We start from the raw sequence: 17,500 nt of genomic DNA on the forward strand, positions 1-17,500 counted from the left end.
GATCCAATGAAAATGAACCCCCATCCCTCCTCCCCCTCAGCTGACCAGCAGGAGGAGAGGGAATGTGCCTTCACTGACCAGCAGCAACAGTGGGAGATGGAGCGTGTGGCGGTGGGAGAGGGACGGGTTTCCCCAGAGAACACTACTATCCGCTGTTCTAAAGGATCACACTGCTTCGGCCTCTGGGAGAAGAGTCCTCCTGGAGACATCAGGCTGGTCAAACAAGGTGACAGTACCACACACACACAGTCTTGTACAACTAACCTTGTGGGGACACACAATTCAGTCCTTAACCCCAAAACCTAACCATAGCTCCTAACCCTAAATCTAACCTTAGCTCCTAACCCTAAATATAAACCTAACCCTAGCTCCTAACCATAAAACTAATTTAAATCTAACCCTAACCCTAACCCTAGCTCCTAACCCTAACCCTAAAACTAACCCTAGCTCCTAACCCTAAAACTAACCCTAGCTCCTAACCCTAACCCTAACCCTAACCTTGTGGGGACACACAATTCAGTCCTTAACCCCAAAACCTAACCCTAGCTCCTAACCCTAAAACTAACCCTAGCTCCTAACCCTGAAACTAACCCTAGCTCCTAACCCTAACCCTAACCCTAACCCTAACCTTGTGGGGACACACAATTCAGTCCTTAACCCCAAAACCTAACCCTAGCTCCTAACCCTAAAACTAACCCTAACCCTAACCCTAAAACTAACCCTAGCTCATAACCCTAAATCTAACCCTAGCTCCTAACCCTAGCTCCTAACCCTAAAACTAACCCTAGCTGCTAACCCTAAGTCTAACCCTAGCTCCTAACCCTAAAACTAACCCTAGCTCCTAACCCTAAAACTAACCCTAACCCCAGCTCCTAACCCTAAAACTAACCCTAACCCCAGCTCCTAACCCTAAAACTAACCCTAGCTCCTAACCCTAAAACTAACCCTAGCTCCTAACCCTAAAACTAACCCTAACCCCAGCTCCTAACCCTAAAACTAACCCTAACCCCAGCTCCTAACCCTAAAACTAACCCTAGCTCATAACCCTAAATCTAACCCTAGCTCCTAACCCTAGCTCCTAACCCTAGCTCCTAACCCTAGCTCCTAACCCTAAAACTAACCCTAGCTGCTAACCCTAAGTCTAACCCTAGCTCCCAACCCTAAAACTAACCCTAACCCCAGCTCCTAACCCTAAAACTAACCCTAACCCCAGCTCCTAACCCTAAAACTAACCCTAACCCCAGCTCCTAACCCTAAAACTAACCCTAACCCCAGCTCCTAACCCTAAAACTAACCCTAGCTCCTAACCCTAAGTCTAACCCTAGCTCCCAACCCTAAAACTAACCCTAGCTCCTAACCCTAAAACTAACCCTAGCTCCTAACCCTAAAACTGACCCTAGCTCCTAACCCTAAAACTAACCCTAGCTCCTAACCCTAAAACTAACCCTAGCTCCTAACCCTAAAACTAACCCTAGCTCCTAACCCCAGCTCCTAACCCTAAAACTGACCCTAGCTCCTAACCCTAAATCAAGAAGTGTACCCTTCAATCTGTGCTGTGATTTGTTGAGTCAACTCAGCTGACATGACAAAAAATCCATTCCGTTGCATGAGCCACATCAGTTAGCATCATTTGAATGAATATTCTACATTACCATGGAAATGATTGCATCCCAATACCAGACGGCCCATTGGGAGTGTCCCCATGTGTTTACCAGGGGTTATTATTTCTATATGAATCCACTCCCCAGGACATCTGTCTGCTGGATCAGCAAGGTCTTCCTCTTTCATCCTCCTCCCTCCTGTCACCTCCAGGTTGTTGGACTCACCTTGGCGACCAGCAGGAGTGTCGGGACGACCGTTGCCTGGTAACCAACCTGCCTCCTCAGATCCAGAATGGGACGTATCACTTCTGCTGCTGTAGTACTGACATGTGTAACGTCAACTTCACCGAGGACTTTCCCCTGCCTAGTCCCACTACAGCCCAGCCACTATGTAAGTTAACCTCTGACCCTAACCTCTGACCCTAACCCTTCCCCCTGCCCAGTCCCACTACAGCCCAGCCACTATGTAAGTTAACCTCTGACCCTAACCTCTGACCCTAACCCTTCCCCCTGCCCAGTCCCACTACAGCCCAGCCACTATGTAAGTTAACCTCTGACCCTAACCTCTGACCCTAACCCTTTCCCCTGCCCAGTCCCACTACAGCCCAGCCACTATGTAAGTTAACCTCTGACCCTAACCTCTGACCCTAACCCTTTCCCCTGCCCAGTCCCACTACAGCCCAGCCACTATGTAAGTTAACCTCTGACCCTAACCTCTGACCCTAACCCTTTCCCCTGCCCAGTCCCACTACAGCCCAGCCACTATGTAAGTTAACCTCTGACCCTAACCTCTGACCCTAACCCTTTCCCCTGCCCAGTCCCACTACAGCCCAGCCACTATGTAAGTTAACCTCTGACCCTAACCCTTTCCCCTGCCCAGTCCCACTACAGCCCAGCCACTATGTAAGTTAACCTCTGACCCTAACCTCTGACCCTTCCCCCCTGCCCAGTCCCACTACAGCCCAGCCACTATGTAAGTTAACCTCTGACCCTAACCTCTGACCCTAACCCTTTCCCCTGCCCAGTCCCACTACAGCCCAGCCACTATGTAAGTTAACCTCTGACCCTAACCTCTGACCCTAACCCTTTCCCCTGCCCAGTCCCACTACAGCCCAGCCACTATGTAAGTTAACCTCTGACCCTAACCTCTGACCCTAACCCTTTCCCCTGCCCAGTCCCACTACAGCCCAGCCACTATGTAAGTTAACCTCTGACCCTAACCTCTGACCCTAACCCTTTCCCCTGCCCAGTCCCACTACAGCCCAGCCACTATGTAAGTTAACCTCTGACCCTAACCTCTGACCCTAACCCTTTCCCCTGCCCAGTCCCACTACAGCCCAGCCACTATGTAAGTTAACCTCTGACCCTAACCTCTGACCCTAACCCTTTCCCCTGCCCAGTCCCACTACAGCCCAGCCACTATGTAAGTTAACGTCTGACCCTAACCTCTGACCCTAACCCTTCCCCCTGCCCAGTCCCACTACAGCCCAGCCACTATGTAAGTTAACCTCTGACCCTAACCCTTTCCCCAGCCCAGTCCCACTACAGCCCAGCCACTATGTAAGTTAACCTCTGACCCTAACCTCTGACCCTAACCCTTCCCCCTGCCCAGTCCCACTACAGCCCAGCCACTATGTAAGTTAACCTCTGACCCTAACCTCTGACCCTAACCCTTTCCCCTGCCCAGTCCCACTACAGCCCAGCCACTATGTAAGTTAACCTCTGACCCTAACCTCTGACCCTAACCCTTCCCCTGCCCAGTCCCACTACAGCCCAGCCACTATGTAAGTTAACCTCTGACCCTAACCTCTGACCCTAACCCTTTCCCCTGCCCAGTCCCACTACAGCCCAGCCACTATGTAAGTTAACCTCTGATCCTAACCTCTGACCCTAACCCTTTCCCCTGCCCAGTCCCACTACAGCCCAGCCACTATGTAAGTTAACCTCTGACCCTAACCTCTGACCCTAACCCTTCCCCCTGCCCAGTCCCACTACAGCCCAGCCACTATGTAAGTTAACCTCTGACCCTAACCTCTGACCCTAACCCTTTCCCCTGCCCAGTCCCACTACAGCCCAGCCACTATGTAAGTTAACCTCTGACCCTAACCCTTTCCCCTGCCCAGTCCCACTACAGCCCAGCCACTATGTAAGTTAACCTAACCCTAACCTCTGACCCTAACCCTTTCCCCTGCCCAGCCCGTCTACCACCCAGCCACTATGTAAGTCACATAACCTTTAACCCTGACCCCTAACCCAACCCCACTACAGCCCAGCCACTATGTAAGTCACATAACCTTTAACCCTGACCCCTAACCCAACCCCACTACAGCCCAGCCACTATGTAAGTCACCTAACCTTTAACCTTGACCCCTAACCCAACCCCACTACAGCCCAGCCACTATGTAAGTCACATAACCTTTAACCCTGACCCCTAACCCAACCCCACTACAGCCCAGCCACTATGTAAGTCACATAACCTTTAACCCTGACCCCTAACCCAACCCCACTACAGCCCAGCCACTATGTAAGTCACATAACCTTTAACCCTGACCCCTAACCCAACCCCACTACAGCCCAGCCACTATGTAAGTCACCTAACCTTTAACCTTGACCCCTAACCCAACCCCACTACAGCCCAGCCACTATGTAAGTCACATAACCTTTAACCCTGACCCCTAACCCAACCCCACTACAGCCCAGCCACTATGTAAGTCACATAACCTTTAACCCTGACCCCTAACCCAACCCCACTACAGCCCAGCCACTATGTAAGTCACATAACCTTTAACCTTGACCCCTAACCCAACCCCACTACAGCCCAGCCACTATGTAAGTCACATAACCTTTAACCCTGACCCCTAACCCAACCCCACTACAGCCCAGCCACTATGTAAGTCACATAACCTTTAACCCTGACCCCTAACCCAACCCCACTACAGCCCAGCCACTATGTAAGTCACATAACCTTTAACCCTGACCCCTAACCCAACCCCACTACAGCCCAGCCACTATGTAAGTCACATAACCTTTAACCCTGACCCCTAACCCAACCCCACTACAGCCCAGCCACTATGTAAGTCACCTAACCTTTAACCCTGACCCCTAACCCAACCCCACTACAGCCCAGCCACTATGTAAGTCACATAACCTTTAACCCTGACCCCTAACCCAACCCCACTACAGCCCAGCCACTATGTAAGTCACATAACCTTTAACCCTGACCCCTAACCCAACCCCACTACAGCCCAGCCACTATGTAAGTCACATAACCTTTAACCCTGACCCCTAACCCAACCCCACTACAGCCCAGCCACTATGTAAGTCACATAACCTTTAACCCTGACCCCTAACCCAACCCCACTACAGCCCAGCCACTATGTAAGTCACATAACCTTTAACCCTGACCCCTAACCCAACCCCACTACAGCCCAGCCACTATGTAAGTCACATAACCTTTAACCCTGACCCCTAACCCAACCCCACTACAGCCCAGCCACTATGTAAGTCACATAACCTTTAACCCTGACCCCTAACCCAACCCCACTACAGCCCAGCCACTATGTAAGTCACCTAACCTTTAACCCTGACCCCTAACCCAACCCCACTACAGCCCAGCCACTATGTAAGTCACATAACCTTTAACCCTGACCCCTAACCCAACCCCACTACAGCCCAGCCACTATGTAAGTCACATAACCTTTAACCCTGACCCCTAACCCAACCCCACTACAGCCCAGCCACTATGTAAGTCACATAACCTTTAACCCTGACCCCTAACCCAACCCCACTACAGCCCAGCCACTATGTAAGTCACATAACCTTTAACCCTGACCCCTAACCCAACCCCACTACAGCCCAGCCACTATGTAAGTCACATAACCTTTAACCCTGACCCCTAACCCAACCCCACTACAGCCCAGCCACTATGTAAGTCACATAACCTTTAACCCTGACCCCTAACCCAACCCCACTACAGCCCAGCCACTATGTAAGTCACATAACCTTTAACCCTGACCCCTAACCCAACCCCACTACAGCCCAGCCACTATGTAAGTCACATAACCTTTAACCCTGACCCCTAACCCAACCCCACTACAGCCCAGCCACTATGTAAGTCACATAACCTTTAACCCTGACCCCTAACCCAACCCCACTACAGCCCAGCCACTATGTAAGTCACATAACCTTTAACCCTGACCCCTAACCCAACCCCACTACAGCCCAGCCACTATGTAAGTCACATAACCTTTAACCCTGACCCCTAACCCAACCCCACTACAGCCCAGCCACTATGTAAGTCACATAACCTTTAACCCTGACCCCTAACCCAACCCCACTACAGCCCAGCCACTATGTAAGTCACATAACCTTTAACCCTGACCCCTAACCCAACCCCACTACAGCCCAGCCACTATGTAAGTCACATAACCTTTAACCCTGACCCCTAACCCAACCCCACTACAGCCCAGCCACTATGTAAGTCACATAACCTTTAACCCTGACCCCTAACCCAACCCCACTACAGCCCAGCCACTATGTAAGTCACATAACCTTTAACCCTGACCCCTAACCCAACCCCACTACAGCCCAGCCACTATGTAAGTCACATAACCTTTAACCCTGACCCCTAACCCAACCCCACTACAGCCCAGCCACTATGTAAGTCACATAACCTTTAACCCTGACCCCTAACCCAACCCCACTACAGCCCAGCCACTATGTAAGTCACATAACCTTTAACCCTGACCCCTAAACCAACCCCACTACAGCCCAGCCACTATGTAAGTCACATAACCTTTAACCCTGACCCCTAACCCAACCCCACTACAGCCCAGCCACTATGTAAGTCACATAACCTTTAACCCTGACCCCTAAACCAACCCCACTACAGTCCAGCCACTTTGTGAGTCTCTATGCATATGACATATACAGTTGAAGTGGGAAGTTTACATACACTTAGGTTGGAGTCATTAAAACTTGTTTTTCAACCACTCCACACATTTCTTGTTAACAAACTATAGTTTTGGCAAGTCGGTTAGGACATCTACTTTGTGCATGACACAAGTAATCTTTCCAACAATTGTTTACAGACAGATTATTTCACTTATAATTCACTGTATCACAATTCCAGTGGGTCAGAAGTTTACATACACTAAGTTGACTGTGCCTTTAAACATCTTGGAAAATTCCAGAAAATGATGTCATGGCTTTAGAAGCTTCTGATAGGCTAATTAACATCATTTTAGTCAATTGGTGGATGTATTTCAAGGCCTACCTTCAAACTCAGTGCCTCTTTGCTTGACATCATTGGAAAATGAAAATAAATCAGCCAAGACCTCAGAAAATAATTTGTAGACCTCCACAAGTCTGGTTCATCCATAAAGTCCAGGTTGTGGCCATGGGGAAGACGGTTTGACAGAATGCGAGGTAGCATCCCCCCTGCCCCAGTCCAGGTTGAGGCCATGGGGAAGACGGTTTGACAGAATGCGAGGTAGCATCCCCCCTGCCCCAGTCCAGGTTGTGGTCATGGGGAAGACGGTTTGACAGAATGCGAGGTAGCATCCCCCCTGCCCCAGTCCAGGTTGTGGACATGGGCCTTATCCCCTGCCCCAGTCCAGGTTGTGGCCATGGGCCTTATCCCCTGCCCCAGTCCAGGTTGAGGCCATGGGGAAGACGGTTTGACAGAATACAAGGTGGCATCCGCCACAATGTCACCTTCAGGTCCTTGGCACACATTACAGCCAGACACCAAGAGAAGTATTAGAAATGACATGCTATGTTAACATATTTCCCTCCTCCACCCCCTTATATTTACTGTGACAGTCTAAAGACAACAGGGCAGATATTCCCAATAAGTATTTACATTTAAGTTGGTATGTTCTTACCTTCATGTCTGCGGCCCAAACTTGGCATCGTTGTAGTGTCTGACTGTTTGAAACAATAACGTTACATTGAAATGAAACGGGGCGGCAGGGTTAGGGTTAGGGGGAGAGGAGCTCTTAACAGGGCGGCAGGTAGCTTAGTGGTTAGGGTTAGGGGGAGAGGAGCTCTTAACAGGGCGGCAGGGTTAGGGTTAGGGGGAGAGGAGCTCTTAACAGGGCGGCAGGGTTAGGGTTAGGGGGAGAGGAGCTCTTAACGGGGCGGCAGGGTTAGGGTTAGGGTTAGGGTTAGGGGGAGAGGAGCTCTTAACAGGGCGGCAGGTGGCTTAGTGGTTAAGAGCGTTGGAATAGAGGAGAGGAGCTCTTAACAGGGCGGCAGGTGGCTTAGTGGTTAAGAGCGTTGGAATAGAGGAGAGGAGCTCTTAACAGGGCGGCAGGGTTAGGGTTAGGGGGAGAGGAGCTCTTAACAGGGCGGCAGGGTTAGGGTTAGGGGGAGAGGAGCTCTTAACAGGGCGGCAGGTGGCTTAGTGGTTAAGGGGAGAGGAGCTCTTAACAGGGCGGCAGGTAGCTTAGTGGTTAAGAGGAGAGGAGCTCTTAACAGGGCGGCAGGTAGCTTAGTGGTTAAGAGGAGAGGAGCTCTTAACAGGGCGGCAGGTAGCTTAGTGGTTAAGGGGAGAGGAGCTCTTAACAGGGCGGCAGGTGGCTTAGTGGTTAAGGGGAGAGGAGCTCTTAACAGGGCGGCAGGTGGCTTAGTGGTTAAGGGGAGAGGAGCTCTTAACAGGGCGGCAGGTGGCTTAGTGGTTAAGGGGAGAGGAGCTCTTAACAGGGCGGCAGGTAGCTTAGTGGTTAAGAGCGTTGGAATAGAGGAGAGGAGCTCTTAACAGGGCGGCAGGTAGCTTAGTGGTTAAGAGCGTTGGAATAGAGGAGAGGAGCTCTTAACAGGGCGGCAGGTGGCTTAGTGGGTAAGAGCGTTGGAATAGAGGAGAGGAGGTCTTAACAGGGCGGCAGGTGGCTTAGTGGTTAAGAGCGTTGGAATAGAGGAGAGGAGCTCTTAACAGGGCGGCAGGTGGCTTAGTGGTTAAGACCGTTGGAATAGAGGAGAGGAGCTCTTAACAGGGCGGCAGGTGGCTTAGTGGTTAAGACCGTTGGAATAGAGGAGAGGAGCTCTTAACAGGGCGGCAGGTGGCTTAGTGGTTAAGAGCGTTGGAATAGAGGAGAGGAGCTCTTAACAGGGCGGCAGGTGGCTTAGTGGTTAAGAGCGTTGGAATAGAGGAGAGGAGCTCTTAACAGGGCGGCAGGTAGCTTAGTGGTTAAGAGCGTTGGAATAGAGGAGAGGAGCTCTTAACAGGGCGGCAGGTAGCTTAGTGGTTAAGACCGTTGGAATAGAGGAGAGGAGCTCTTAACAGGGCGGCAGGTGGCTTAGTGGTTAAGACCGTTGGAATAGAGGAGAGGAGCTCTTAACAGGGCGGCAGGTGGCTTAGTGGTTAAGACCGTTGGAATAGAGGAGAGGAGCTCTTAACAGGGCGGCAGGTAGCTTAGTGGTTAAGAGCGTTGGAATAGAGGAGAGGAGCTCTTAACAGGGCGGCAGGTAGCTTAGTGGTTAAGAGCGTTGGAATAGAGGAGAGGAGCTCTTAACAGGGCGGCAGGTGGCTTAGTGGGTAAGAGCGTTGGAATAGAGGAGAGGAGCTCTTAACAGGGCGGCAGGTAGCTTAGTGGTTAAGACCGTTGGAATAGAGGAGAGGAGCTCTTAACAGGGCGGCAGGTGGCTTAGTGGTTAAGACCGTTGGAATAGAGGAGAGGAGCTCTTAACAGGGCGGCAGGTAGCTTAGTGGTTAAGAGCGTTGGAATAGAGGAGAGGAGCTCTTAACAGGGCGGCAGGTGGCTTAGTGGTTAAGAGCGTTGGAATAGAGGAGAGGAGCTCTTAACAGGGCGGCAGGTGGCTTAGTGGTTAAGAGCGTTGGAATAGAGGAGAGGAGCTCTTAACAGGGCGGCAGGTGGCTTAGTGGTTAAGACCGTTGGAATAGAGGAGAGGAGCTCTTAACAGGGCGGCAGGTGGCTTAGTGGTTAAGACCGTTGGAATAGAGGAGAGGAGCTCTTAACAGGGCGGCAGGTGGCTTAGTGGTTAAGAGCGTTGGAATAGAGGAGAGGAGCTCTTAACAGGGCGGCAGGTGGCTTAGTGGTTAAGAGCGTTGGAATAGAGGAGAGGAGCTCTTAACAGGGCGGCAGGTAGCTTAGTGGTTAAGAGCGTTGGAATAGAGGAGAGGAGCTCTTAACAGGGCGGCAGGTGGCTTAGTGGGTAAGAGCGTTGGAATAGAGGAGAGGAGCTCTTAACGGGGCGGCAGGTGGCTTAGTGGTTAAGAGCGTTGGAATAGAGGAGAGGAGCTCTTAACAGGGCGGCAGGTAGCTTAGTGGTTAAGACCGTTGGAATAGAGGAGAGGAGCTCTTAACAGGGCGGCAGGTGGCTTAGTGGTTAAGAGCGTTGGAATAGAGGAGAGGAGCTCTTAACAGGGCGGCAGGTAGCTTAGTGGTTAAGAGCGTTGGAATAGAGGAGAGGAGCTCTTAACAGGGCGGCAGGTGGCTTAGTGGGTAAGACCGTTGGAATAGAGGAGAGGAGCTCTTAACAGGGCGGCAGGTAGCTTAGTGGTTAAGAGCGTTGGAATAGAGGAGAGGAGCTCTTAACAGGGCGGCAGGTAGCTTAGTGGTTAAGAGCGTTGGAATAGAGGAGAGGAGCTCTTAACAGGGCGGCAGGTAGCTTAGTGGTTAAGAGCGTTGGAATAGAGGAGAGGAGCTCTTAACAGGGCGGCAGGTGGCTTAGTGGTTAAGAGCGTTGGAATAGAGGAGAGGAGCTCTTAACAGGGCGGCAGGTAGCTTAGTGGTTAAGAGCGTTGGAATAGAGGAGAGGAGCTCTTAACAGGGCGGCAGGTAGCTTAGTGGTTAAGAGCGTTGGAATAGAGGAGAGGAGCTCTTAACAGGGCGGCAGGTAGCTTAGTGGTTAAGAGCGTTGGAATAGAGGAGAGGAGCTCTTAACAGGGCGGCAGGTAGCTTAGTGGTTAAGAGCGTTGGAATAGAGGAGAGGAGCTCTTAACAGGGCGGCAGGTAGCTTAGTGGGTAAGACCGTTGGAATAGAGGAGAGGAGCTCTTAACAGGGCGGCAGGTGGCTTAGTGGGTAAGACCGTTGGAATAGAGGAGAGGAGCTCTTAACAGGGCGGCAGGTGGCTTAGTGGGTAAGACCGTTGGAATAGAGGAGAGGAGCTCTTAACAGGGCGGCAGGTGGCTTAGTGGGTAAGACCGTTGGAATAGAGGAGAGGAGCTCTTAACAGGGCGGCAGGTAGCTTAGTGGTTAAGAGCGTTGGAATAGAGGAGAGGAGCTCTTAACAGGGCGGCAGGTAGCTTAGTGGTTAAGAGCGTTGGAATAGAGGAGAGGAGCTCTTAACAGGGCGGCAGGTGGCTTAGTGGTTAAGAGCGTTGGAATAGAGGAGAGGAGCTCTTAACAGGGCGGCAGGTGGCTTAGTGGTTAAGAGCGTTGGAATAGAGGAGAGGAGCTCTTAACAGGGCGGCAGGTGGCTTAGTGGTTAAGAGCGTTGGAATAGAGGAGAGGAGCTCTTAACAGGGCGGCAGGTGGCTTAGTGGTTAAGAGCGTTGGAATAGAGGAGAGGAGCTCTTAACAGGGCGGCAGGTAGCTTAGTGGTTAAGAGCGTTGGAATAGAGGAGAGGAGCTCTTAACAGGGCGGCAGGTAGCTTAGTGGTTAAGAGCGTTGGAATAGAGGAGAGGAGCTCTTAACAGGGCGGCAGGTGGCTTAGTGGTTAAGAGCGTTGGAATAGAGGAGAGGAGCTCTTAACAGGGCGGCAGGTGGCTTAGTGGTTAAGAGCGTTGGAATAGAGGAGAGGAGCTCTTAACAGGGCGGCAGGTGGCTTAGTGGTTAAGAGCGTTGGAATAGAGGAGAGGAGCTCTTAACAGGGCGGCAGGTAGCTTAGTGGTTAAGAGCGTTGGAATAGAGGAGAGGAGCTCTTAACAGGGCGGCAGGTGGCTTAGTGGTTAAGAGCGTTGGAATAGAGGAGAGGAGCTCTTAACAGGGCGGCAGGTGGCTTAGTGGTTAAGAGCGTTGGAATAGAGGAGAGGAGCTCTTAACAGGGCGGCAGGTGGCTTAGTGGTTAAGAGCGTTGGAATAGAGGAGAGGAGCTCTTAACAGGGCGGCAGGTGGCTTAGTGGGTAAGACCGTTGGAATAGAGGAGAGGAGCTCTTAACAGGGCGGCAGGTGGCTTAGTGGTTAAGACCGTTGGAATAGAGGAGAGGAGCTCTTAACAGGGCGGCAGGTAGCTTAGTGGTTAAGACCGTTGGAATAGAGGAGAGGAGCTCTTAACAGGGCGGCAGGTAGCTTAGTGGTTAAGACCGTTGGAATAGAGGAGAGGAGCTCTTAACAGGGCGGCAGGTAGCTTAGTGGGTAAGACCGTTGGAATAGAGGAGAGGAGCTCTTAACAGGGCGGCAGGTAGCTTAGTGGTTAAGAGCGTTGGAATAGAGGAGTGGAGCTCTTAACAGGGCGGCAGGTAGCTTAGTGGGTAAGACCGTTGGAATAGAGGAGAGGAGCTCTTAACAGGGCGGCAGGTGGCTTAGTGGTTAAGACCGTTGGAATAGAGGAGAGGAGCTCTTAACAGGGCGGCAGGTAGCTTAGTGGTTAAGAGCGTTGGAATAGAGGAGAGGAGCTCTTAACAGGGCGGCAGGTGGCTTAGTGGTTAAGAGCGTTGGAATAGAGGAGAGGAGCTCTTAACAGGGCGGCAGGTAGCTTAGTGGTTAAGAGCGTTGGAATAGAGGAGAGGAGCTCTTAACAGGGCGGCAGGTAGCTTAGTGGTTAAGAGCGTTGGAATAGAGGAGAGGAGCTCTTAACAGGGCGGCAGGTAGCTTAGTGGTTAAGACCGTTGGAATAGAGGAGGGGAGCTCTTAACAGGGCGGCAGGTGGCTTAGTGGTTAAGAGCGTTGGAATAGAGGAGAGGAGCTCTTAACAGGGCGGCAGGTAGCTTAGTGGTTAAGACCGTTGGAATAGAGGAGAGGAGCTCTTAACAGGGCGGCAGGTGGCTTAGTGGGTAAGACCGTTGGAATAGAGGAGAGGAGCTCTTAACAGGGCGGCAGGTAGCTTAGTGGTTAAGACCGTTGGAATAGAGGAGAGGAGCTCTTAACAGGGCGGCAGGTAGCTTAGTGGTTAAGAGCGTTGGAATAGAGGAGAGGAGCTCTTAACAGGGCGGCAGGTGGCTTAGTGGTTAAGAGCGTTGGAATAGAGGAGAGGAGCTCTTAACAGGGCGGCAGGTAGCTTAGTGGTTAAGAGCGTTGGAATAGAGGAGAGGAGCTCTTAACAGGGCGGCAGGTAGCTTAGTGGTTAAGAGCGTTGGAATAGAGGAGAGGAGCTCTTAACAGGGCGGCAGGTGGCTTAGTGGTTAAGACCGTTGGAATAGAGGAGAGGAGCTCTTAACAGGGCGGCAGGTGGCTTAGTGGTTAAGACCGTTGGAATAGAGGAGAGGAGCTCTTAACAGGGCGGCAGGTGGCTTAGTGGTTAAGACCGTTGGAATAGAGGAGAGGAGCTCTTAACAGGGCGGCAGGTGGCTTAGTGGTTAAGAGCGTTGGAATAGAGGAGAGGAGCTCTTAACAGGGCGGCAGGTGGCTTAGTGGTTAAGAGCGTTGGAATAGAGGAGAGGAGCTCTTAACAGGGCGGCAGGTGGCTTAGTGGTTAAGACCGTTGGAATAGAGGAGAGGAGCTCTTAACAGGGCGGCAGGTGGCTTAGTGGTTAAGAGCGTTGGAATAGAGGAGAGGAGCTCTTAACAGGGCGGCAGGTAGCTTAGTGGTTAAGAGCGTTGGAATAGAGGAGAGGAGCTCTTAACAGGGCGGCAGGTAGCTTAGTGGTTAAGACCGTTGGAATAGAGGAGAGGAGCTCTTAACAGGGCGGCAGGTGGCTTAGTGGTTAAGAGCGTTGGAATAGAGGAGAGGAGCTCTTAACAGGGCGGCAGGTGGCTTAGTGGTTAAGAGCGTTGGAATAGAGGAGAGGAGCTCTTAACAGGGCGGCAGGTGGCTTAGTGGTTAAGAGCGTTGGAATAGAGGAGAGGAGCTCTTAACAGGGCGGCAGGTGGCTTAGTGGTTAAGACCGTTGGAATAGAGGAGAGGAGCTCTTAACAGGGCGGCAGGTAGCTTAGTGGTTAAGAGCGTTGGAATAGAGGAGAGGAGCTCTTAACAGGGCGGCAGGTAGCTTAGTGGTTAAGACCGTTGGAATAGAGGAGAGGAGCTCTTAACAGGGCGGCAGGTGGCTTAGTGGTTAAGGGCGTTGGAATAGAGGAGAGGAGCTCTTAACAGGGCGGCAGGTAGCTTAGTGGTTAAGGGCGTTGGAATAGAGGAGAGGAGCTCTTAACAGGGCGGCAGGTAGCTTAGTGGTTAAGAGCGTTGGAATAGAGGAGAGGAGCTCTTAACAGGGCGGCAGGTGGCTTAGTGGTTAAGAGCGTTGGAATAGAGGAGAGGAGCTCTTAACAGGGCGGCAGGTGGCTTAGTGGTTAAGACCGTTGGAATAGAGGAGAGGAGCTCTTAACAGGGCGGCAGGTAGCTTAGTGGTTAAGAGCGTTGGAATAGAGGAGAGGAGCTCTTAACAGGGCGGCAGGTAGCTTAGTGGTTAAGAGCGTTGGAATAGAGGAGAGGAGCTCTTAACAGGGCGGCAGGTAGCTTAGTGGTTAAGAGCGTTGGAATAGAGGAGAGGAGCTCTTAACAGGGCGGCAGGTAGCTTAGTGGTTAAGAGCGTTGGAATAGAGGAGAGGAGCTCTTAACAGGGCGGCAGGTAGCTTAGTGGTTAAGAGCGTTGGAATAGAGGAGAGGAGCTCTTAACAGGGCGGCAGGTAGCTTAGTGGTTAAGAGCGTTGGAATAGAGGAGAGGAGCTCTTAACAGGGCGGCAGGTAGCTTAGTGGTTAAGAGCGTTGGAATAGAGGAGAGGAGCTCTTAACAGGGCGGCAGGTGGCTTAGTGGTTAAGAGCGTTGGAATAGAGGAGAGGAGCTCTTAACAGGGCGGCAGGTGGCTTAGTGGTTAAGAGCGTTGGAATAGAGGAGAGGAGCTCTTAACAGGGCGGCAGGTAGCTTAGTGGTTAAGAGCGTTGTGCCAGTAACAGAAAGGTCGCTGATTCTAATCCCCGAGCAGACTAGGTGAAAAATCTGTCGATGTGCCCTTGAGCAAGGCACTTAACCCTAATTGCTCCTGTAAGTCGCTCTGGATAAGAGCGTCTGCTAAATGACTAAAATGTAAATGTAAGTAAATACTGTGGAAGAAAGAACAGATAGTCAAAGTCATTTAGTTAGCGGCTAGCAACAACCAAGTTCATGTTTTTAGCTAGTTAGCTCGTTGATGTTAGCAAGCCAGCTAACGTTAGCTAGCTAGCGAAGTAACGTTAACTATGCTAGCTAGCAAGTTTTATTGTCCTCGTTTTAAGTTACACAGGTAAAATGGCACACAAATGAAGGAAAGCAGTAACGTTACTCACTTGAGCAAACAAACTTTGCATTCCAATCTGATGCATGAACGGATGATAACTAAGAACGAGAAAAATGGTCAACATGTTGGTTTAAAAATGTAGCTAGCTAGCTGAGGAAGTCGATTGTCTAATCCACTCTCTCCATGATTTCAAATCCAGGCTAGCTAACGTTAGCTGGTGCGCTAATCTATATTGACTGAATGAGTGCCGCTGGGGTATTATTTGTTGTGTATTTCAAAACGTTCGGTGGTGATACACACAAACAATTAAACTGTTCTTTAGTTCCAAAAGCCTGTGGCGTTTTCCTTCCAAAATTCGCAATCACCATTCTTCTTGCTACTAGCTGAGAATGGTAATTTCCTGTTGAAGTTGCTGAATCGCATTAGTGGATGCTCAGACTGCTCTCAGGGCAGATCAGCCGGTTTTGACTAGCAGAAGTGACTTTTCGTAGCATATTAGGAGAACTTACGCAGCAGGTTAGGAGAATTAACGTGGCAGGTTAGGAGAATTAGGTTAAGGTTAGGAAAAGGGTTAGGGTTAGGCTTAACTAAAATGCTAAAATTGTCCCTGACGCGATTCAAAAATCTCTAGCTACAAGCAGGCCTGCCCTGAGAACAGTCTTGGTTTCCACTAATGCGATTCTGTGTTGAACTTGGGCTTTTCAGCTTCTTCTTCTGTGGTGTAAGAGGTGCCACCACCTACTGGTCCTGCCGTATGAACCACAGACCGGAGCCTGGATCAAAAACCTTCATGCAAATAACATTACTTTGGCAAAGGAGGGGAAAAAGTGGCTATGCTAATATGAAGTTCTCTCCACTGTTATTGGTCACAGTTCAAAAGGCTAACATCCTCCCAATGAAATGGCTATGGGATTCCAACAGTTTAGCAATGCAGGCTTCATTGAAAGACTTGCAATGTCAATTATTGACGTTGCAACGTTGGATTGGAATTGGTTTCATGACCATAGACAATTTCACTGTCAATGACAGCGATTGTTACTCCTTGTGTATTTATAGTCGTTGGATTACATCTCTCTGTTGTTTTTCTCTCTGCCCACTCTGTTAGTCTACACCTGTTGTTTGAGAAGCATGTGGCAAATACAATTATATTTTATTTAAACAGTTTATTTTATTTTGATTTAATCAACACTTTTCTTCAAGTGGGTGAGGCGTTATCACTTTTTGTGTCATCCTCGATGATTTTAAATGCATGTGATGATTTTATGTCCATGTGTGGTTGTATTGTGTTTTTAAATTGGCAAATAAATCGAAACAAATTACAATTACAACAAATGTAAGGTATTTATAGAAACAACAAAAACAGTTTGCAGCCTCTGGCTGGCGGTGGTCCGCTGGAAGGTGGCAGGTCCAATTTGAGATTAGAGAAATTCCTTGCTATTGTCTTTCAAATTAACTCATGGCTTGATGGCTTGCCGAGGGTTTATAGCTGTCCTCTGAGTGGAGGCTAAACGCCAGATATGCAAAAGCTGCATGCCAAGGGCTTATAACGGTCATATGAGTGGGGGCTACGCACCAGAGATGAAAACCACATCTTGAACGGCAAACTCCGCTTGCCCGCTGGCGGTAGGAATTATAGCCTTTATATATATTTAGAAGTGTTCGTTAGGGCCTAATGAATTTATTTCAATTGACTGATTTTCTTATATGAATTGTAACTCAGTAAAATCTTAGAGATTGTTGCATGTTGCGTTGATATTTTTGTTCAGTGAAACTAAAATAGTGATTTTTGTCAGACAGCAGCTTTATGGAGATGATGACGTGGAATGACTTAATAAAGTCATCCAATAAATGGAATATACACAACAACTGAAATATTTAATTAAAGTCATGTGAATAAATGATGGTTAATAAGTGATAAGCTTTAATGGGAAGTCACTTCCATCATGGGTCTTTTATTAATTGTTTTATTCTCTGTTGTTACAGCATTTAACCCACATAGTGCATTTAATATTTAAAAAAATAATCGAAACCGAAATGGAAAACGATGATTAATTTTTTATAATGGAAAGGAACCGACCTCAGAAAGCAGTAATGATGTCACAGGGAGCAGGGTCAGATGATGTCACAGGGAGCAGGGTCAGATGATGTCACAGGGAGCAGGGTCAGATGATGTCACAGGGAGCAGGGTCAGATGATGTCACAGGGAGCAGGGTCAGATGATGTCACAGGGAGAAGGGTCAGATGATGTCACAGGGAGAAGGATCAGATGATGTCACAGGGAGCAGGGTCAGATGATGTCATAGGGAGCAGGGTCAGATGATGTCACAGGGAGCAGGGTCAGATGATGTCACAGGGAGCAGGGTCAGATGATGTCACAGGGAGCAGGGTCAGATGATGTCACAGGGAGCAGGGTCAGATGATGTCACAGGGAGCAGGGTCAGATGATGTCACAGGGAGCAGGGTCAGTGAGTTCACTGTCAGGGGCCAGACTCCTGCACCGCCACAAGGTGTAATTAAAACACACTGACAACACACACACATTCTGACAACACACACACATTCTGAC

At 50.0% G+C, this 17,500-nt stretch overlaps 1 pseudogene across 1 annotated transcript in view; it reads left to right on the forward strand.

The window, feature by feature from the left end:
- The first annotated feature begins 28 nt into the window (after window positions 1-28).
- Window positions 29-17,500, forward strand: part of LOC311119950 (bone morphogenetic protein receptor type-2-like) — a 33,529-nt pseudogene continuing 16,057 nt past the window's right edge. The window contains exons 1-2 of the transcript in view: window positions 29-226; window positions 1,813-1,992. The product of the transcript in view is annotated as a bone morphogenetic protein receptor type-2-like (transcript). The remainder of the gene's footprint in view (window positions 227-1,812; window positions 1,993-17,500) is intronic.

The sequence above is a fragment of the Coregonus lavaretus genome (genome assembly GCF_964263955.1).
Source record: "Coregonus lavaretus genome assembly, contig: HAP1_SCAFFOLD_4341, whole genome shotgun sequence".
Taxonomy (NCBI): domain Eukaryota; kingdom Metazoa; phylum Chordata; class Actinopteri; order Salmoniformes; family Salmonidae; genus Coregonus; species Coregonus lavaretus.